Genomic DNA, 13,982 nt, shown 5'->3' on the forward strand with positions numbered 1-13,982 from the left:
GCAAAGGCGAAGTCCACGCTCACGAGGTGAATTTTAACGTCACTCAACGTCAATAACGAGTATGCCCCCCGTGAGTATCAATAACTGCTTGGCATCACCTGCCCATGGAAGCGATGAGATGACGAATCACATCCTGTGGAATGGCTGTCCACTCAGCCTGCAAAGCTGCTGCAAGCTGAAGTAGAGTCTGCGGTTGAGGTTGTCGCCGTCGCAGACGTCGGTCCAACTCGTCCCAAAGATGTTCGATGGGGTTTAAATCTGGTGATCTGGAGGGCCGTGGAAGAACGTTGATGTTGTGGTGGCTCAAGAAGACAGTGGTGAGTCGGGCTGTGTGAGGACGGGCGTTGTCATGTTGAAAAACGTCGTTGACGTTCACCATGATGGGTTGCACATGGGGCCTAAGAATCTCGTAGACGGTTGCGTACGGTCTGATCGGAAATCCTACGCAGCCCTGGTATGGTTGAGGCAGTAGACGTCGCAGTGGTGGTCCTATCCCGAAGATGACGTAACCGGATGTTGCGATCTTCTGCGGGCATGGTCACACGAGGTCTGTCAGATCGTGGACGATCACGAATGGATCCATGTTGTTGGTGACGATTCCATAGCCTTGGGATGGTGCTTGGGTGGACATTCACAGCTCTGGCAACATCTGATCGAGATTCGCCTGTTTCCAAGCGACCAATGGCGTTGTTGCGTTGTGCTTCAATCAGTTTTGGCGTAACTGTATTGCGTGTCGGTGGCTTAACAATGAGCTATGGAAACCGAGAACACGTCACTTTTATAGGGATTTTGCACATGTTGCACTTGCAGAACATGCAGATCTCTCAAACAAATTTATTGGACACGCATGCGTTTTGGCGAAAAATCCGATGTTTTCCTCCGTTTTCAAAGTGCACAACTTTTATTGTCATTTTGGTCTGACAATCAGTGCCTTAACACGTGTAACATCACATACTCTGAGCTTGTAACGTTATTAAATATATTTCTCTTTAAAATAACAAAAATATCCCTTTTGCGTTTCTTGTTTTGAAGAGTATATTTAAAAATCTTTATTGTCGATACTAGAAAACGTTAAAAGCTGATCTCAAAAACGTAATAAATATTTTATCTCAGTTCCTCTAAAATAATAATCAACAACAAATAATCTTTATTTTTATATGAAACGGTCGAGTGTTTTTGTAAGTAGTTCAACTTTATTATTATGTGATCTGCTCGCTGCTTGTCTTCATATTATAATAAAAGCGAACAATTACAGGGCCATTTTAATGCACATTTAATGCTTAAACTACATTTTGCTTTTTTACAATTTAGTGATCATTGTCGTTATAATACAAGTTTAATTGTTTTTAACCAAGTTGAAACGATAATTAATTGGCCTAATTTTGGGTCCGCTTTCAGGGAATCCCATAAAAGTGTTTATACAGATAAATACAATCACATGACAGATCTAAGGAAACGACCACTATGCACAAGTTATAATAAAAAGATAGCAACTCAAGACTATGAGTTTATGAAACTATAAGGCTAAAAAACGAAAATAAAATTAAGAAATATAACCCCAAATTTTAGCGTTATAAATTCCCAAGAAACAAATAAACAGTGAAATAAGTTGTATTAATTCCTTTTTATTATCTAAGGAGTCATTTTAAACACTAATTAAAGTCATCTCTAAAAATGATTACAGCAACAGACAAGACTGTTTCTTTTATCCACGTAAAGAACGTAGTTCTAAGAAATAATGTCGATACCTATAAACAGACAGTCACAAAACATTACACATAAACCTTCTAATTTAGCTATATCATGCACATTGAATTATGTTACTGTGTTTAGGTATATCTTACTTTCTAGTGCTCCTGTCACAAGTTTAAGATCACTTTACCGTATCGCCCTCATGCAGGTTCTCCATCTTATAGGAAGCTTTTCAAGCGACGCAAAGAAATCAAATTTTAATACATAGACAGTGATGAAGAGCAGTAAAGTTAGAAGAAAGAAATAAAATGGATGAGGACAATCAAATTTACTTCATCTCTCAACCTGATTTATTTTTATATTAATTCATATTCTAGTAAATATTTTTATCGCTTAGTGGAAAGGGTGTGGTTGTGAATTTTAAAAAAAGTATTTTCATGATAAAAGTGGAAAGTTATTATTGTTGTAAGTTTGCTACATTCAATCCAAACTGAGTATATAAAGTACATGTGGTTTGAAAGTAAACTTTTTAAAGAGCGAAGTAGTTTTCGCGTAGCAAATTTTGTCCTTTCTACGTATACACCTGAAACATTATCAGAACCAGCATTATATACGGAAAGACTGAAGTGTGATAAAAAAATTAGTAAATGAAATATTTGAAAAATGTACGTAACGGAGTGTGCTTGTTTTAGCACAAAACAATACAATGAGCTATATGCGCTCTGTCCACCGTAGGGAATACAGCCTCCGATTATAGCGTTTTTAAACCAATATATTTACAGTTGGCCTACGGGAGAGCAGATAGTTAACCCAAGTGCAACAGAAGAACAGAGAAAGACGTCCGGAAAGACTGAAGTTCTAGAAATATATATATATATATATTAGAGGTAGTTCCGCACGGTTTTAGAAAGTGTTCTGTTTCAAGATTAAAGACATCAAAATTAAGAGTAACAAATATTTGTATTTCTAGCTTTTAAAGTTCATATATCTTGTTTTGTAGTAGCATACAGAATGCATAATTCTTGTTGTGATTCATAGTATGCACACGTTTTACTGACGTCACAGTAGTATAAACTCCAACGTCAAATGTCCCTTATGTAACGTCATTTTAATACCCACTGACTAACTGACAGACAGCACACTACTGTAACGTTGTGCAAGCGGTTAAAGCATGTGATGACTCATCCATGCAGCCTTTGGGGGAAATAACAACGTGGTGTCGAAATAAAAGGAAAATATACATAAAAGTGTTGCATGTTATTATTTCCATCTGAAAGTATCACTGAATATATGAATAGGTGGAATTAGTATTAGGTGTCTGTTTGTTTGTTTTGTTTTAATTTCGCACAAAGCTACTCGAGGGCTACCTGCGCTAACCGTCCCTAATTTAGAAGTGTAAGACTATAGGGAAGGCAGTTAGTTATCACCACCCACCGCCAACTCTTGGGCTACTATTTTACCAACGATTAGTTGGATTGACCGTTACATTATAATGCCCCCCTCTCGGCTGAAAGGGCGAGCATGTTTGGTGCGACGGGGATTCAAACCCGCGACCCTCAGACTACGAGTCGAATGCCTTAATCCACCTGGCCATGCCGGGCCACTAGTATTAGGTGATAGGGGATGGAGAAGTATTGTGCGTCTACATGGTAATCAACTTGGTATCAAATAGCGAAACGTTATGTATGTAGTAATAGTAATCATATTTTATGTGCAGCTATGAATTTAAACGAAATTCCATCAAACTACATATCGTGATGATAGTTAATGAATGTACATGCCAACATCTTACGTCTCTCAAGATATATACCATAAACATATTCCACGTGAATGCCTATAAAACCGATAGTTTACAAGTTCATTAACGTATTAGTAGAGTATAGTGAAACTAGATGCTTCTGTTATCAAGAAAAAAAAAATTCTACAGTTCCCAAGTGTTTCAAAAAGTTTCTTTATCAAATATAAATATTTATTTTAGTTATTTCCCGTTGGGTAAACCAGACGTTTAATAACTTACAACACTAAATTCCAAGATTCAATTTTCAATAGTAGATATAGCGCAGACAGCCTATTGTGTAGTTTTGCACAAAAACAAACAGACATTAAATTATAACTAGTTAATTGTATAAACGAAACTTAATAATTTTAAATACGTAATGGTATGGTACGGAGAACATGTTTTTGTATTAAATTATTACCCGAGCGTTTTACCAGCATAACCATATTCAAGTTCTCTCGAATATTATTAATGATATGTACATTTCAAAAACAGCATTATTTTATATTTCTTGTAAAAGGAAAGTATTATTCTTGTAATTTCTTTTGTTAGACTTTTACTACTGTTTTTAAATTTTAATGAAAGCGAATGGCTTCAATGTTGAACATTCTAGTTTAGATAAAGTTTTTAAAACATAAGATTACTCATTTGATACACGGCACATTAACAATTTCTCCCATAATTAAGGTCATTTACTTCAAATTGAAATTCCACATATAACTGTCATCATTAAACTAATATTTCACCAATAACTACTGCCATTAAACTGATACTCCTCCAATAACTATCGTCATTAACTTTAAACTGATATTCCTCCTATAACTATTGTCATTAACCTGATATTCCACCTTTAACTGTTGTTGTTTAATTTAAACTGATATTCCACCTCTAACTATTGTCATTAAACTGATATTCCACATATAAGAGTTGTTGTTAATTTTAAACTGATACTCCACCTACAACTATTGTCATTAACTTTTAACTGATATTTCACCTACAACTATCGTCATTAACTTTAAACTAATATTCCTCCAACAACTTTCGTCATTAACTCTGAACTGATATTCCACCTATAACTACTGCCATTAAACTGATATTCCTCCTATAATTATAGTCATTAAGTTTAATCTGTTACTGCAGCTATAACTATTGTCATTAAACTGATATTCCTCCTATAACTATCATCACTAACTGTAAATAAACTGATATTCTCCCTATTGTCATTACTGTCATATTCCTCTGATAACTATCGTCATTAACCTATTTTCATTAATCTGATATTCGTCTTATAATTATCGTCATTAACTTTAAACTGATATTCTCCTATAACTATTGTCATTAAACTGATATTCCACATATAACAGTTGTTGTTAATTTTAAACTGATATTCCACCTATAACTATTATCATTATCTTTAAACTGATATTTCACCTATAATTATTGTTATTATCTTGAAACTAATATTCCTCCTACAACTCTCGTCATTAACTCTGAAGTGATATTCCACCTATAACTACTGCCATTAAATTTATATTCCTCCTATAACTATCGTCATTATCTTTAATCTAATATCCTCCCAACTGTCATTAATCTGATATTCTTCTTATAACTATAGTCATTAGCTTTAAACTGATATTACTCCTATAACTATTGTCATTAATTTGATATTCCTCTTATAGTTATGATCATTAACCTTAAACTGATATTTCTCCTATAACTATTGTCATTAAACTGATATTCCAACTATAACCATCGTCACTAATTGTAACTAATATTCAACCTATAGCCTTGTGATTAACTTTAAACTTATACTGCAGCTATAACTGTTATCCTTAATCTGATATTTCCGTTATAAGTATTGTCATTAACTTAAACTGATATTCCACCTATAACTAATGCCATTAAACTGATATTCCTCCTATAACCGTTATTGTTAATTTTAAACTGATATTCCTCCTATAACCGTTGTTGTTAATTTTAAACTGATATTCCTCCTATAACTATTGTCATTAAACTGATATTAAACATATAACTGTTGTGGTTAACTTTAAACTGATATTCCACCTATTGTCAATAATCTGATATTCCTCTTATAACTATCGTCATTAACCTGATATTCCTCCTATAACTACTGTCAGTATCTTTAAGAATTCCTACTTAAGTAGCGTATGGATAAATCATATAAATAAAACACTCGTAATTGCAACCTAGAACCGTATTACATAAATTGGTGGCAATCCACAGCGCAGACTTTATCTTTCATCTTACGATCCTGACAAATGGTCCTGGTTAAAATGCTTGCCACAAAAACCTTCATCTGCAGCGCGTGCCGAAGCCCTGCTATCGCTCGCGTCCAGAGGCAGAATTATCTGCACGCTTTATGTGTGATTGCCTGTCATGAACACTGCACAAGAAGTGGATGTCAAAAAACTCCGTTATGAAATTCATGATGGTTTGACAAAAATAAATGATGTCGGCAATCTTGAACGTTGGTCAAACTCTGTAAATTTATTAGAGATATGTTTTGATTTTTTTTTAGATTGGCTTTCTGTTTCTTTCTACACAAGTAGATACGTATCAGTAAAGTTGAAGTAAGCACATCAACTTTATTTCATCTCTCTCGGGAGGAAACAAATTGCCCCTACGCCTATTGTGACGAATAGCTGGTAAACGTACCAGTAAAGGCCTTTCACTGAATACCAGATGGGCGAAGAAAAGTAGAGAGCGAATGGGACAAAATAAATTGAGTAGTGTTCAATGTTTTAAACCCTCTATATGCTAGTTCGAGTCAAGAATTATGCTAACATTAACAATAAAAAGGTCTATTTCTCTACTTGAAACTGAAAGAAGTGAAGGCGGAGTTGTGTACAAAAAAAATCCCAACCTGACTGTTTTGGGCGTTTGAGTGAATTTTAAAGAGACATGGTTAGATGAGTGTGCACAAAATAATCAATTGTAAAAGTACTCTTACAAAAATCTATATCAGAAATTTTATAATGTTTTATTTAGGAGTAATGGGAAAATTTATACAATGCATAAAGTCAAGATACCATCTTTTTCTGTCAAAATGATGTTTTCTTTCAATTTTTAAATAACATAATATTATTTTACATCTGTCATCAAACATTATCCACAGGGTGTTATTTACGATTCATAAAAACCCATTTTAATGAAATTCGATAAATTAGAACTAGACTTTGATATTTGAACCCATGTCCATCATTGTTTCCCTTGTGGATCAACAGTAAATTTACGGATTTTCAGCGCTTAAATCCGACGTTCGATTCTCCCCAATAGGCAAAGTTAAGATAGCGTATTGTGTGGATTTAAAATACAACAAATCATATACATACATCATGTCAATCTTTAAATGTCTTTTGTGAATAGTGTGTGAAATTACAGAACCTTATGTACACACATCGATATGATGGAATACATTAATAGCATGTATCTCTGTAAAAAGACCTGTGTATATTACTGATAAATGACAGTGACAGAAATTTTAAAACAGCTACGTATTCTTCAAAAATTACACTTAAATACTATAGCGTAATGAGGAGCACCAACCTCATTGTCATATCGGTATCATTGTGTGAGAGAATTCACCACAATAAACACAAATTAATTATCAAAAGCTGCTTAGACATGTTCGATTTATTCCTAAATCATATATCGGTCACGTAAATCGTTGACGACTGTATCTGATTAGTTCCATTTCTAATAAACAAAACATAGAACATAAATGCTAGCGTTCTTCAGATTAAAATCCAACTAATACAAGACATAGAATGAATGTAATTAATATCAACGTCCCTCTTATCTGGCCTATGTACAGTAGAAGTAGGCATCATAATGTACAAGTTATCAACTTCAGGAGGAAAAAAAAAACATTTTCAATTTCATGAACTTAATGGTTTATAGCGGGATTAGCGAAGTGAAATATCGGTTTTATACAACCAGAGATTTTAATTCTACAATCCTTAATAATCATATTTTTACATCTTTACTTCCCTTATGAAGTTTTCAGTCCTCCAGTAGATAGTGCTGTTTATGGACCGACAATGCTGATATTTGAAGTTCGATTTCCTGCGATGAACAGATTTGTAGCTATAGGATAAGAAACAAAAAGGACAAAATTTTCGCTGCTCTTTTTTAAATCCCATTTTTTGTAGAAACCTAGATTCAGCTGAAGAAATTATTTGAATAGTGTTAATGACAGTGGGGCATCCGTGTCTTAATCTGGTTTTCAAGGTGATTATTATTCGTGTTTACTCTGTTCTGAAGAACATATGCATTACAATATTAAACTAAATATTACAAGGATTAAGTTTACTTCAAGGGTAACAGCTATAACAACTACATTCACTAATCCTTTTTCGCTGTTTTAGATTGTTTGTTTGTTTGTTTTTGAATTCGCACAAAGCTACTCGAGGGCTATCTGTGCTAGCCGTCCCTAATTTAGCAGTGTAAGACTCGAGGGAAGGCAGCTAGTCATCACCACCCACCGCCAACTCTTGGGCTACTCTTTTACTAACGAATAGTGGGATTGACCGTCACATTGTAACGCCCCCACAGCTGAAAGGGCGAGCATGTTTGGCGCGACGGGGATGCGAACCCGCGACCCTCAGATTACGAATCGAACGCCTTAACACGCTTGGCCACGCCGGGCCCGCTGTTTTAGAAGGAATAGGTAATTCACGCTCATATTTTAATACTTTTTGCATACATTATGGAATTCAATATTTAGTTTAACTTAATTATCAAAATACGAAGAATAAGAAGTGATGTTTAGTTAACATGCCAGTCATGTTTTTTCTAAATTTCGAAAACAACTGTTTGTAAAGAAAATAAAGTCTTTGGTTGCTTTACTGTCCTTCATTTGCCTGAACAAACTAATTCCAGTACATTTTAATTGAAAAAAGATAAGGAATATGCTTGTAACAAAACATCGCTTCTTTCTAAGACAATCTTCTTAATTAAATTATTTCTTTCCAAAACAGACATTCTTTATGGCAATAGTCGTTCCTTACTTTGATTTTATACGTCAAAGCGGTTTTGTTTCCTGTTCTATGTTACTCGTTTCCATGAAAAAGGTTTAACAACTACAGTATATTCTAAATTACCGTCATCAGGAACAGCCTTTAACTCAAGTTTTCATGGCAAGTATTGATTTATAAATCTTAATGCAGCGCGAACAAATGAGAAAAACACAATTTAGTCGACGTTAATGTAAACACAATACTTCTAGAATGTCTTAGGTTTCAATTAAACATTCTAAAATGCTACTATTGCATAAATTGAATGGCTTAGAGACTCTTTACGAAGCCTCTTTTTTTTTTTTTTTTTCTTATCCTGTCCCGGTTCTAGACGTCACTGTTGCAGATTTGTCTCGTAACAAAACTTCCCATTATGCATTCATTACTGCAGCCGAAGCTTGAGGCAACAATACTTTTATTAAACTGCTCACATTAATTAAACTGACTGCCATCTGTGGTCGGTTGCCATAGAAACTGCAGCTCTCATGTTTATGTTTCCTGCAGAGCCAAACAGAACATGCGGGCAAAGTAAACACAGCCTCAATGGACCGCTGTTTTCTTAGATGCATTTGTTTTTCTTCCTCGCGTTGCGCAAACAACTTGTTATAAACTAGACTCGTCTCGAGCAGGCTTGTTCATAAAATTCAACACAGTGTAAACATTCAAGATGTTGGGGAGGGGTGAATGTTTCCATGGTAACTAAGCTGAATCAACAGCCATGTCAACTACTGACGTTTTGTACAATTAAAACACTTAAAAAGTATAATTGGAACAGCTAGCTCATCTGCTAAATACATAACAAAGAAATTCTCTTATATTACAAAAATGAGTTAAATTTGCACTGTTTCAATGTGCTGCCATCTATGATTGTCTTAGCTCTGTATGATTGTGTAACCAATTTCTCTGAATGCATGCTTACAAATAATATACTTTTTGTTCTTGTTGTTCACTATGAATATACTCTGAAAATATCACACTAAGCTAAATTTATATGATACAGAAGATACATTATCGCCAATAGTTAGGTCTGGTTTTATTAGGTGAAATGCGCAAAAACATTTGTTAATCCAAATAAACTTTCAGGTATATAGAAAACTCATACGGCTAACAAAGCCACTTTTAAAGCGGAAGCCAGGTAATTTCATTAATATATACGTATTTAAAAATTAACCGAACCTTAGACTTGGAATAAACCGCATGTTTACTTTTTAAAGACAAAATACGAAACATTTCTTTAAAAATATCAAAACAACAAATAGTTGAAATAATAACTTTCTTAACCTTGAAACATGCGAACGCAGGACCAACTTCTATCTTTCATAATAGAACACCAAACATAATACGATACATATGTCAAACGGGCTATAACTTGCAGTTAAATGACCAAATTGACTCACATTTTGCTGTTAGGTAAACGGAATATTTTGAATTATAACACACTTCTTCAAGAAAATGAGACAATGTAGAGAGAGTTGGAAGTTGATAAAACTCATCAAGTGCACAGTGTGTTTGATTTATAGTTAATTTTCAGTTGACTGGTATATAAGACACTAAAAATCTGGTAACGTAATTTTAAATGCTTATTAGAATCAAACAACTTTCATAGTATTAAACATCTTAAAAACATATTCATATTACTTCAAAGAACATTAATTTATTTTGAATTTTTTTACCCTAATACGTTGTTTGGTAAAATGAGATAGTATTAACTGCTATACGCTCTTCGAATAGGATTTTCTTAATATAAGAGCTACATTCTTACAACGTTCATACCACAAAGTAGTGTACTGTTTAACTAAAATGCAAACCCGACAAACTTCTAATATCTTTTTGCATATCATAAATGTCTCCCAGCGGTAAGTCTTCGGATTTACGACGTTAAAATCAAGGGTTTAATTCCCCTCGGTCGACACAGCAGAGCCCAATGTGGCTTTGCTATAAAAAAACACATATCATTCCTTTCAAAATTTAACCTCTTTGGTATTATTCTCTTTCATACCAGCTTAACTAGTTCTTAATGTATTAAATGATTTCTCCTATATAATACATTTCCTACAACTGAATAACTTTTGCAGTGTAAATAAATAATTGAATGTATTATAAAAAAAAAATGTAAACACACCTGTCACATCAAGATTTCGTATATTTAACGCCGTACTGATAATTTAATATATAGTTTAAGAGAATGATTAAAACTGAAAACGGTGCTATATTAGTTATTATTCAATTAATATAGATGTCGCAGAAAATACGACATAATCAGTTATCATAATTTTTAATGTATTGCTTGGTTTTATTACGCGACTCCAGTGTGTGTGCGCGAAAACATGGTTATAAAGATTTTTTTAACTTCTGCTGAAGCTTATAGCTGAATACCACATGGTTTGACAAGACATTTTTCACTGAACTATAATTTACAGTAGAATCAGTAAATAAATAGTTTAATATGTGTTCTAGATGAATATTTGAATTCTTAGTTATATAATATTTTGGCTCATTTTCAAATAAACATTTTTTTCTAAGAAGTTTTCTAGCCTGAAACAGCTTTCACCATGATTTACCATGTATCATCAGACTTATTATTTGTTTGCTCTCAAGAATAAAGCTACGTTCTGGCCTGGGCTCACCAAAGGTATCGAAATACAGGGTGGCTCGTAAGTCCATATATCTTATGTATGTATCCAGTGTATCTGTGTGTTGTCCCTCATACTCGCTGTATAATATTATGCGACGCCATGTTACAATACGCTCTTCAAGTGTAAATGGGCTTACATCGATCATATTTCTCTGAAAAAAAGAAACAAATTTATAATACATGCATAATTGAATATAACATAATGACATATGGATGGGTAGGGACTTACGAGCCACCCTGTAGATTTTTAGTGATTTTAAACCATCCTACTTATAGCCCAGCCATAGGGGAGAGGGGGAAGCAGAAATTAAGAATTTTTGAAATACGTATGATTATACTGTAACGTTAGGTCAGGGTGGATGTTATCTAAATTGACTACAATTCAAGTAGCCCAGGTGAAAGAGCATCGGTCATATGACAGAGGATCCGGGGTTCAAGCTCTTTACACACAGCTCTTATTACTTCTAATAAGAAAAGTAACCAAACCGCTAAACAAAAATCTATCTTTACATATATTATATGTCTCGGGTTTTCTATTTCTAATATCAATATTTATTCATTTTTTGTTTCCTGAACGTTTAAGGAAATGATTAGATTTGCTCAAAAACACCTACAATTACAAATTTCCCAGAATATATCAATTTCAAGAAACTGGAAAGAAATAATACCGAAAGTATCTTAGATTCAAGATAAAGGGATTTTAAGATGGAAAATTCATTTGAAATTGAAATGTTTTTATAACGTGTCTTTATCAGTAAAATGTAGAAGAATATTTCTTATAAAATGATAACCTTACGATGAATCATAGATAGTATTATAAACTTAATATAGCATCTAAATTCTTCTAGGTATAATATAATTGTAAGAATAGTTAATTTTAAGAAAAAAATCAAAGATAAAAGAAGTCGTTCAAAAGAAAAAACAACTAAAAACTTCAAAAATACACGGTTATACAAAAATAAGGTTAAAAAATCTTTAAATTAAAATGAGAAAGTATGGAAAATTAAGGAAATTACGTAGGAATAAGCAAGATAACATTACAACTTTTGAGGGTTATTGACAAGGTTTTATCTCAAAGTGGATGTGAACATCGTTAGGCCTATTTCTACTTCGTGTTTCACTTTGAACTTTGATTCAATTCTAGACTTGAATAGAGTTTTATTAATAGCTAATGTTTTCTAAATACTCAACAAACTTAAAAATTGCAAAAATCAACAGTTTTAATACCGTGCTTTTGGCCATCCCCTTACCAGTCAGATTGCTATAACGTCTTCTACAAGCAAAGTATTTATGTTGGAGATTCCTGTCTCACTTCCGATATCAAACACCTCTTTACGACATCGTGCATTTCGCCAGGATAAAAAAAAATTGATTACAGTCATGTATCTGTCAAAAACCATCAGGTGTTGTAATGTCATCTCGCCCATTCCTTGTTTCCTTACTTTTAAGGTCCCTCGTTGGTCTTAGAATTTACAACGCTAAAATCAGGGGTTCGATTCTCCTCGGTGGACATAACAGATAGTCTGATGTAACTTTGCTATAAGAAAAACATGCGTACACAAACATACGCTTATTTTTTGGTTTTCCCATTTCTATTTCAATTTTTTTATTTAAAACTTTTTCACACTAGTACTATAGGTTTCTTTCTGGTACTTGAGCTCTAGACCTATCCTTTTCATAGCTAAGTGATATATTTGCTACAGCTTGTCTTCCATCTAGCTAGGATGGTAGCTTTTTTTTTTTTTGGCTGGATTAATAGCTGAGGCTTGTTCCTTATATTCAGAATTACCGTTTTTAACCATATCTTTATTCTTGCAGTAATGATATCTCATGATTATCAACGTGAGACTTTCTCATTCTCTCCCATTTTGCTTCCTTGAATGTCAAATTTTAAAAATCGTACTGTTTCAATAATAACCTTAAATATCAACAAGTTGCACTTAGTTTGAAAACAATGCAAATGTAAATTATACAACTTATCATTCTTGTTTTCAGTCCCGAGCACTCGAGCAAGGTAGTGGCAGACTTCGACAATGTAGAGTTCATCCTCACGAGGGAGACTAACGTCTTAGGCACCGACTGCTATGACATAATTGCTTTAACCAACACAGAACCTTCCAATCAGATGTGCAGAACAAAAACCTTCGCTTTCAAAAGTTAGATCATAGTTATAGCCTAGATCTACAGAATCGACCTAGTACACTTTTTTATTATCTAGCACGTGGGCAAAGGCAATCGTGTACCCTCACGTTGTATAAGAACGGGTTGTTACTCAGCAACTCAAAGAGCGTGCTCTTAATAATAAAATATGGTTACTAGAGTATTGTTAGCTAGTTAGTAGTGTTGCAACATGGTTATTGTTATTACCAAGCTTATAAGTAAAAAAAAAAGAATAAACGCTTTCAACCAAGGTAGCATAATTCAATCACGTTTGTCAATTAGTCAGTCAGATAGTCAGATTCACAAATTTGTGGTTTTGTGGAATTTTGTGTTTTACTCTACCGCTTTTGTCAAGTGCTTTGGTAGCTTATTACTCCACAGTTGGTTTGTTTATTACACAACTGTGTGTGTAAAGTGCTTATGAAGTTGTGTTTACATGCTGCTTGTAGTGTGTTTGAGATTTTAATATATATGGCGCATATTGCACATCTGACTCATTCCGTATTATGAGTACAACCGTACTTATGATATTACATTATTCAATGAGCATAACACATACTTCAGTATTTGTAACTAACATCTAGTATTTGTACCTTCCATAACAAAGGTATTCTTATCCTTTATTTAATGTTACTTTTATTTAAAGTATTAGTTAGAATGTTTAGTATATCTAGTATTATAA

The 13,982-nt window shown here is 33.6% G+C and overlaps 1 protein-coding gene across 1 annotated transcript in view; it reads right to left on the reverse strand.

Annotated features, from left to right (window-relative positions):
• Window positions 1–13,982, reverse strand: part of LOC143222171 (forkhead box protein P1-like) — a 201,731-nt gene that overhangs the window by 99,466 nt on the left and 88,283 nt on the right. The window contains exon 3 of the mRNA XM_076448248.1: window positions 7,477–7,576. The gene's annotated coding sequence lies outside the window, so the exon portion shown is untranslated. The remainder of the gene's footprint in view (window positions 1–7,476; window positions 7,577–13,982) is intronic.

The sequence above is a fragment of the Tachypleus tridentatus genome, chromosome 8 (assembly GCF_004210375.1).
Source record: "Tachypleus tridentatus isolate NWPU-2018 chromosome 8, ASM421037v1, whole genome shotgun sequence".
In the NCBI taxonomy this organism is placed as follows: Eukaryota; Metazoa; Arthropoda; class Merostomata; order Xiphosura; family Limulidae; genus Tachypleus; species Tachypleus tridentatus.